Below are 9,639 nucleotides of genomic sequence, written 5' to 3'. Positions count from 1 at the left end.
AATGAAGTGGAAAACCACACACGTTATTTAGCTTCACATAATGCTTTTATCAGAGGCCTGGGCAGGGCTCCTTCGAAGGTGGAGGCCTGATTTCCTTGGAAATGTGGAATTCTGGTGAAAGCAGCAGGATGGAAAGGTCTGTAAGTCATGCCGAGGCAAAAACCAAGACACAAATCCCCCCCACGCGCACACGCAAAGCAAGACCACATTTTAGCCCCACTTTTCAAAGGCAAAGCTGTGTGTGGGCTTTCGATCGGCCAATTTTGAAAGATCCTTTAACTCCAGGATGCTCTCAGAATCAAATCCAAACTCCCTGCTTTGTCTTCCAAGCCCAACAAGGTTGAAGCCAGCCTTGGGCTCCAGCCTCCCCCTGCACGCCCTCCCCTCTTAAGGCCCTTTCTGTTCCCTGAAGACTCCAGGCTCATGCCACCTCAGAGCATCACCCTGAAGTGCCTCTTGTCCAGAGTGCTCCTTGCCTAGCTGTCTCCTCCTTCCCTTCGGGGCTCAGCTCAAATGCCATTTGTTCTGAGAAGCCCATCTGCACTACCCCTGATCCAAGCAGGCCGTTCTTTTTGGTTTTCTCATGGCATTTCTCTCTAGGATCGCCTTATTTATTCATTATTTATTTTCTGATTCCTCCTCCTAGAAAGTGAGTGGGGGGAGGGGAAGGCAGGCATTACACTGGTTTTGTTCATCACTGTATCCTCAGAGTCCGCCACAGTGCCTAGCATGGGATGGGCGAATCTGCCAGAGTTCAACTGGAAAAGTGGAAATAGGAGATATATACATATCAATTATTTTAGGGGATTTGTTATGGAGAACTGGCTTATGCATTTGTGGGAACCGGTGAAGCAGTCTTTGTAAGGCTTTGTCTCAAGTCTGATGCTGGTGTCAGGTCCAAAGGACAGGCAGTGGAGAGGAAAGGCAGACGTCAAACAGTAAGAGCAGGAACACACGGGCACAGGCTAGAGCCCGGGACAGCAGCCTGAAGCCTGTGGCTTTTCGTGTTGCCTCTGACCACAGCAGTGAGGCTGTCTTGCGGAAGCCTAGCCCTTCGTCACAGAGTTGAACACATACACATGGCCGGGAGTGGAAAAGCAGCAAGAAGATGCAGGGGAAGGTTGTGGGTGTCATGGCAGGTTGTGGGTGTCGTGGCAGGTTGCGGGTGTCGTGGCAGGTTGTGGGTATCGTGGAAGGTTGTGGGTGTCATGGCAGGCTGCTCCACTCCAATGAGGTGAGTCAGCAGGCCAGCAGCAATGTGTGCCAATTGCAAAACACGGCTACAGCCTCTCTTGCCTTCTGAATCTTGCAAGAATCTTCCAAGAATCTTCCTTGTGGTCCATCTTAACTGCAAACATGCAGGAAAGAGAATTCCAGGAAATGCAGTTGATCCTGGCCAAGTGAACAGTCTCTGAAGCCATCATAGGTCCACATCAATGCCGATGGATGATTTTAGACCAAAGCGTGAGCTCCTTCTCTGTCACACCAATCTCATGGTCCGGCCTCTGCCTGCCCATCAGCCATCTATCCAAAGTCTGCCTTCTCTCCAACCCTGCTCAGGGTCTCTAAACAGCCAGGCTCATTGAACTGTCCCCTCTGTCCAGAACCCTATTCCTCGTCCATCTGCCTGAATAACCCTCAGCTCCTTCCAAGACCCAAGTTTTCAGCAATAGCTCCTTTTGGAGTCATTTCATGTCCAGATTGAGTCACAGCCTCAGCTGTGCTCTCCTGTTCGTTCCCCTATCTGGAAACAACTATTATCCACATTTCTTGTGTCTCTTTCCAGAGACAGCCTAGTCATTTGCCAACAAAATATATATTTCTTTTTTTTCTCACATGTAAGATAGCATACTATATATTTTTTTCTGGATGTTGTGTTTTTTTCTCTTAACACTATATCCCAAAGATCTTTCAAATCAAAATATACAGAGATTCTTTATTCTTTTTAAAGGTTGTCTGGGATTCCACGTGGGTGGACCAAATTTGTTTAACTCGTTGCTTTTTGCTGGACATTTAAATTGTTTCTTATTTTTCACCAGGATAAACAACACTGTAGTGAACATTCTTACATATGCCTAGATCATGCACCTGCCGACTTCCAGTGCTTTATAGGATTAACATAAATGTCATCTCCTCCATGAAGCCCACCTAAATCTTTCCTAAATTGGGTTGGCTGGTTGTCCCTCTTTGCCTCCTAGGCAACTACTTTCATTGCAACACTTACCATGAGATATTGGTGTGTCTGACTTTCCCTGTGTCTTGTTCATCTGTGAATGTCCAGCACAATTTTACAGTACCTGACACAGAGTAGATACTCAATACATGTTTGTGAATTGAATATACATCAAATTTAAATCCCTGACTTTTGGGACCTCCAAATCTTGCTCTGTCCTTCTTCTTCTTCTTCTTCTTCTTTTTTTTTTTTTTAGATAGATTCTCGTTCTGTCCCCCAGGCTGTAGTGCAATGGCACGATCTTAGCTCACCATAAACTCTGCCTCCTGCTTTTCAATTCTCCTGCTTTTCAATTCTCCTGCTTCAGCCTCCCCAGTAGCTGGGATAACAGGTGCCCATCACCATACCAGGCTAATTTTTTTTCCTTTATTTTTAATTTTTATTTTTGTACTTTTAGTAGAGTCAGGGTTTCACCATGTTGGCCAGGCTGGTCTTGAGCTTCTAATCTCAGGTAATCCGCCTGCCTCACCCTCTCAAAGTGCTGGGATTACAGGCATGAGCCACTGCACCCGGCTGCTCCATTCTAATTTATGAGTCCACACCTTGCCCAGGCTGGCACAGATCACCCAGGCTCGCACAGATCGCCCAGGCTCGCACAGATCACCCAGGCTCGCACAGATCACCCAGTCTGGCACAGATCAGCCGGGCTGGCACAGATCAGCCAGACTCACAAAGATCACCCAGGCTGGCGCATATCACCCAGGCTCTCTCAACCACCTAATTCTTAGCCCTGCTTTTTCAGCTTTGCTCCTACTGTTTGCTCTTGTCTGGAACACCCTTCCCTTTCTGAAGCCCTTTCCCATCCTTCAAGGCACAGGTCTTCCCTTATGAAAGATGCTTTCATTGAAATATCATCTCTCCCCTTTCTGAACTGCTCCTGCCTTTATAGTCATTTTGGTATATTTTTTCAGGCTCCATTGCTCACTAATTGTTTCCTGTCTGTTAGTTTTGTGTCCCCAGCTAGACTGTGAGTTCTTTGACAGCAGAACTTATTTATATAACTCTTGTGTCTCCCACAAGGCAGGGCTCATGGTAGCTACTCCATTGGTCAATCAACTGGCTCTTTCATGGATTGAGTCAGATCCTGGTACTGACTGTTAAACCTTGTCCCTGGGGCACCACAGAGGTGCAGGAAATCATTGTGCTGATAACTGTCACAGTAGGAAGCACCCTTAGATGGGGGAGTCCACGAGAGTGCAGCTCCTCTTACCCTCCTACTGCATCCTGTCTAGATTGGCACTTCTGCAGGAAAGAACCTCTCCACACCACATTTTATCACTCTGAAGTCTTTGTGGACCCCAAGAATACCTATCCTATAGAAGTCTCTGGAAGACACAGATAACACATGTCTTGGGTCCCCAGCTCCTAGAATAGCTGGCTCCTCCGGAGAAATGGAGCACCCAGAGAGAATCAAATGAGACTCATGCAGACCCCCATCCAGTCGTATTTCCAGAGATAATGTGACACAGATGTGGCTCAATCAGCCTTGATTTCTATCAAAAAGATAAGAGGGCTGGGCGTGATGGCTCACGCCTGAAATCCAGCACTTTGGGTGGCTGAGGCGAGTGAATCACTTGAGGTCAGGAGTTCGAGACCAGCCTGGCCAACATGGTGAAACCCCCATCTCTACTAAAATACAAAAAATTAGCTGGACGTGGTATCACGTGCCTATAGTCCCAGCTACTGGGGAGGCTGTGGCAGGAGAATCACTTGAACCCGGGAGGTGGAGGTTGCAGTGAGCCGAGATCACCTCAGATGATCCACCCTCCTTGGCCTCCCAAAGTGCTGATTACAGGCATGAGCCAAATCGACAGTCTTCCTCATGACTTTTTTTTGTTTTTAAAGGCAGGACATGAGGAAGACTGTCGATTTGGCTCATGCCTGTAATCAGCACTTTGGGAGGCCGAGGAGGGTGGATCACCTGTGGTCGGGAGTTCAAGACCAGCCTGGCCAACATGGAGAAACCCCATCTCTACTAAAAAATACAAAAATTAGCCAGGCGTGGTGGTGCATGCTACTCCCAGCTCCTTGGGAGCTTGAGGCAGGAGAATTGCCTGAACTCAGGAGGCACAGGTTGCAGTGAGCCTAGATCATGCCACTGCACTCCAGCCTGGGCAACAGAGCGAGACTCCATCTCCAAAAAAAAAAAAAAAAAAAATTAAATTAAAAAAAAGAGAGAGATAAGTGTTAATCAGTAACAATCCAACCTTGAGGCTCAAATCTGTTTAGATGCCGGCTAAGGATGAGTCGCTGTTCACAAGCAGGTGGCATTCGTGTGCTGATTGGAGGTGCAAAAATCCAGTGGATTTTTTTTTTTTTTTTGTCCTTGGTTTACACAACTTTCTCATTAACCCAAATATCCCTCAAGGCATTGAGCTTATGGCATCTGACTACAGCAGCAGCCCCTAAAGACACCGACTCCTGCTCCCCTGACACATTCAGTCATGCACAAAGAGTGAGCACTTCTTTGGTGACAGGCAAAGCAGGTGCTGAGATGGGGGGCCAGCGCCCACCCAGCCTGTGCTTCCCACCCAGTGAAGGAGAGTGACGTGAAGAGAGCTCAGTGTGAGGTGGGCAGCAGAGCCCCTGAGCCAGGTGTCAACACTGTGCTCTGTGCGCCAAGAAACAACAGTGACTGATGTGTGCTGGGGAAGACGGAGTGGGATGGTGAGATCACCAGTGATATCAGAGCTTGATTGTGAGAGGCGAGTGAGAATTTTCCTGGAGAAAGGGGTGGGAGTAAAGGAAGATCTTCAAGGTAGAGCATGTCAAAAGTTAGAAAGATAGAAGGCCGGGTGCAGAGGCTCACACCTGTAATCCCAGCATTTTGGGAGGCCGAGGCAGGTAAATGACTTGAGGTCGGAGTTCAAGACTAACTTGGCCAACATGGCAAAACCCCGTCTTTACTGAAAATACAAAAATTAGCCTGGTGTGGTGCCGCACGCCTGTAATCCCAGCTACTTGGGAGGCTGAGGCGGGAGAATCACTTGAAACCGGGAAGCGGAGGTTGCAGTGAGCCAAGATCACGCCATTGCACTCCAGCCTGGGTGACAGAGAGAGTATGGTCTCAAAAGAAAAAAAAAAAAAAAGATAGAAGCACAGAGTATGCAGAGAATGTTCTACAGGATTCAAGGCAGGGGTGTCTGGAAAGACCCTGGACACGTCTAGCTTTGAGAGCAAAGTTAAAGGGTTAATTTTTTTCTAGTAGGCAGTGGAAGAAAAAGCAGGTATCTAATCAGGAAAGGAATGTGAACAGATTGAGATTTTTAGAAAGGTGATGGTTTGGAGAGCATTCCATACCAGGGTCCAGCACTGGAGGTGTGGCAACCAGCTAGACAGCCAGCTGTGAGTTTCCAGGCAAGAGTCGCGATAAGAACAGGGAAGATGGAGAGGAGAGCAGACTGTTGATATTTAGGATGCAGAATCTATCACACTGTGGTCCTGAGTGGTGTATTAGGCAAAAGGGAGCAAGGATGGTGAATCATGCCAAAAGTTCTATTTAGGGGTGCCACTGAAAGATAAGCAATACAGGAGAAGGAGGAGCATGCTCAGACGGGCAGCCAGTGGTTCACTGTTGAGCGTGTAAGACACTCAGGTGGCTCCGTGCAGTGGAAAATCCACATGGACGCTCAGAATGAGAGGCAGAGTGTGTGCAGGAGAGGCACATAGGTAGGGGGGACCTGCCACGATGGGTAGGTAAAAGGTAACAGAAAAGCAAGGACTTAGCATTGGGGAAAATCAACATTTGGGGGCTGGGCCTCAGAGAGATTATGAAGGAGGAGAACCAGGCATGACCAAAGTTCCAGAAGCCACAGTGTGCAAAGGGCACAGCGTGGATTGAAAACGGGCCCCAGGCAGGAATCTGCTGTATGCGAGCACCCAGCATCGCTTTCCTTGGTTCCAACATACCGATTTCAAAAGAGACGAGCTTGCGGTCCATTTTGTTTGGGTGGATCGGATCCTGCCACCCTCCCTGAGTTCAGAAGTGGCCACGTGACCGCGGCCTGACCCAGCTGATGATCACTACTTTCTGGCTAAGTTTACAATTTCAGGATACCAGCTCATACCTGCAATTCCAGCACTTTGAAAGGCCCAAGGCAGGTGGATAGTTTGAGCCCAGGAGTTCGAGACCAGCTTGGGCAACACGATGAAACTCCATCTCTACGAAAGTATAACAAATTATGGTCAGGTGCTGTAGCTCATGTCCATAATCCCAGCACTTTGGGAGGCTGAGGTGGGTGGATTGTTTGAGTCCAGGAATTCAAGACCACCCTGGACCCTGTCTCTACTAAAAGTATGAAACTTAGCGGGGTGTAGTGGCACACCTCTGTGGTCCCAGCTACTTGGAGGCTGAAGTGGGAGACTCATTTGAGGCTTCAGTGAGCTGTGATTGTGTCATTGCATTCTAGCTTGGGTGACAGAGTAAGACCCTGGCTCAAAATAATAATAATAATAATAATTTAGAGATAAGGATGTGACTCATGGCAGGCTAACAGGAGTCAATTCTAGGACTTTTGAAACCACTGGGAAAGAGAAGTGTTCAGTCTTTTGGGGTTGTTTTCCTGTGAGATGCCAGGGCAGAGCTTCCAGAGAGCAAACTCCCACTTCCTGGGGTTCACTGGCTTGAGAATGTAACCAGCACAGGGGAAGGAAGAGCTGAGGCTTGACACTCCTTGTTGATATTTCCCCCCTCTGGATCCAGCTGCGCCTGGATGTTTGAATTATTTGGGCCAACACATTTGCTTTGAAGCTTAACTCCATTTGATTTGGGTTCTGTCCCTTGCGGCCAAGGGAGTCTTGAGCCATGTATGGCCACGTAGCTGATAGGAGGCTGCTGGCTGCACAAGCAGCATCTGGAGAGGGCCGGAGCCAGCCCTGCGCCTGCACATCACACAAATGACCACGAGCAGGTCAGTGGTTATGGCCATGGGAAAAAAGACTAGAAAGGAGTGAGTTGGCGGTGTTTCAATACCTGCTAGCGGAAAAACACAATGATTTCCTTTATGTTTTTCAGGGGTTGAGTCATCCAGGTCAGTCCTGGCTTGGCACATTAGCTTATTGTTCCTGCCAAGAGAGATGGTTAAGATGGGAGGGTTGATTTATTTGAGTACATATGTGTCAACATCATCCTGGAAAAAAAGAAGTAAAATGCAGATATGCTTTGCTGGCATGTGCTGTGACCCAAGAGACCTCTTCTTGGCCTCAAGCACCAAAAGCCACGATGTTAGACATTGTTTCAGTCCTGAATTTGACCAAGCATGGGCAGGCACCTGGTATGATGGTGACATAGGTAACCTAGGAGAGGAGAGTCCTCTCCCCATACCGTGGACAAGGTAGGAGGATTACTTCCTATTGAGTGGTCTGAGACAACAGTGGTGAGAAGGAGCCAGTTATTTGAAGAACCCAGGAAGGAGGGCATAGCAGGTGCTAAGGAGGTGTGAGGAACAGTGAGAAGGACAGTGTGGCTGAAAAGGGGTGAGTGAGGGGACAGGCAACTGCCCTATTCTCTCCACCCATTTTGAGTCTTGACTGTCTGGTGTTCTCTAGCACCTAATACATTTAATCTCATCTTTTGTGCATCAATCCATCCATTCATCCATTCTGCAAACATTTATTACAGCCGACAGTGGGGGTGCTAAGTCCTGAAGGAAGGGTTCGCCAAGCAGAAGGGACAAGACACACCCCCCCTTCCCCCCCCTCCCCCCACCAGGCAGAGAAAGGCCCATGAGCCAATCCCGGAAAGGAAAAAGCTCAGCATTTGGGTAGGGCCTGTTGGGCAGGGCTTTGAGTGCCCAGGAGGCACTCCACCAAGTGGAGAGCATAGAAAACCTAAATGCAGAACTCCAAGAAATACTGAGATATATGAAAAAAAATTGTGATGAAATCCATGATTCTGGAATAAATCAGATCTAGTCTTACACTATATTCTAATACAGCTAAGTGGTAGCAGGGACTGACAGTTTAAGAGAAAGTCGGGGGAGAAACACTTAAGATGGAGACTATTCCATCAATTCACTTCATTTTTTTTTTCTGCCAAGCAAGAAAAGACCATCATTAGTTAATATTAGTGATGCCCAGCTTGGTTCAGCTTAGATAGCACCTGTTTTCTGCTGAGCGTCATTTGAGATCGGCTGGCATGGGCCAGAGGGAGCTGTTTCGTGACCTTAGTCAGGCAGTGACACGATCAGTTTTGTGCTTTGGAAAGGTCACTGAAGCTGCAGGATGAGGAGGGAAGAGATGGGTGGTTGTTAGCAGGCTCCTGGAAAAATCTACATGATGAGAAACAGAATTTGGGCAGAGACAGTAGAGTTGTAAATTCCCTGAAGGCAAGAGTTTTGCTCTGTTTCATTCTTTTAGCAGTGACTGGCAAGAGATAGGCACAGCCACTGGTAGATTTTTAGAAATGCCTACTGTCTTGAATTGTCTGGTATTAAAAGCGACTGGAGTCCAGACAAAACAAAATTGTTGCCTCTCTCCAGAGTCTTCCTTCCTAGAAGAGGCATCATAGCTGAAGACAGACCCAGATTGGGAATTTTCTGTTGTTGAAAATACTCAAGGTTTTGAGGAACTATTTGGTGACACAGAACACACAGCTCCTGTTACCTGAACCTAGCCCCAAATCTGCCTGTTATGTCACATCTGTGCAGACAAGACATGCGTTAGGCTTGAGGGCTTTTGCTGCTTGATAAATGAACAACCATCTGTCTTTCTATAGGTAAGAGAAAGGCCAATGTTAAAAGCTGTCTTTGAGACTGTTTAACCCCCTCTTCCACATGAGAATGCATTGCAGACACATCTGGATTCCCAAGCTCCAGAACAAGAATCTTGGAAATGTGCTTAGATTTCCAAGTGTTCAGTTCTCAATACCATGCCATTCTCTTTGGAGTTTATGATGCCTTCCAGGGAGAGCAGAGCCCACGGGAGCTTTCCAACAGCAAGACTACTGTTGTGATAAATGACATTGCCCATTTGTGGAGCACTTACTCTATGCTGAACTCCCATAAGGGCTTCACAAGTCCTGTCTCATTTAAATTGTTTTCACCAAAGGGTGTGTCCCCCACTGCTAGTCTGTTGTGCTAACCATCCCCTCAGTACTTGAGAACCTGCCTCTGCTCCAGCCATGGCTTGGCTTCATTGGGGTTCCCTTCTGCAATGAATAAGATGGCAAGAAAACAATGAAACCCTTGTCCCCAAAAATGACTTATTGAATTCTTGGCAAAATGTTAGAAAGTGGGTACGAAGCTCAAGAAACAGAACACTGAGTCTCAGCAAGCCCTAGGGGTGTTACAGAATCCTGGCCCAGGCCAAGAACGAGACACGGTGAAAGCTTTTAGAACGTACGGCCATCAACCTGGATTTCAATTCCAGGGAAACACATACTTGGCCTTGGCGGAATGCTTTAAAAA

The sequence above is a fragment of the Cebus imitator genome, unplaced genomic scaffold, assembly GCF_001604975.1.
Source record: "Cebus imitator isolate Cc_AM_T3 unplaced genomic scaffold, Cebus_imitator-1.0 Scaffold99, whole genome shotgun sequence".
Classification (NCBI taxonomy): Eukaryota; Metazoa; Chordata; class Mammalia; order Primates; family Cebidae; genus Cebus; species Cebus imitator.
This window is presented reverse-complemented; position numbering follows the sequence as displayed.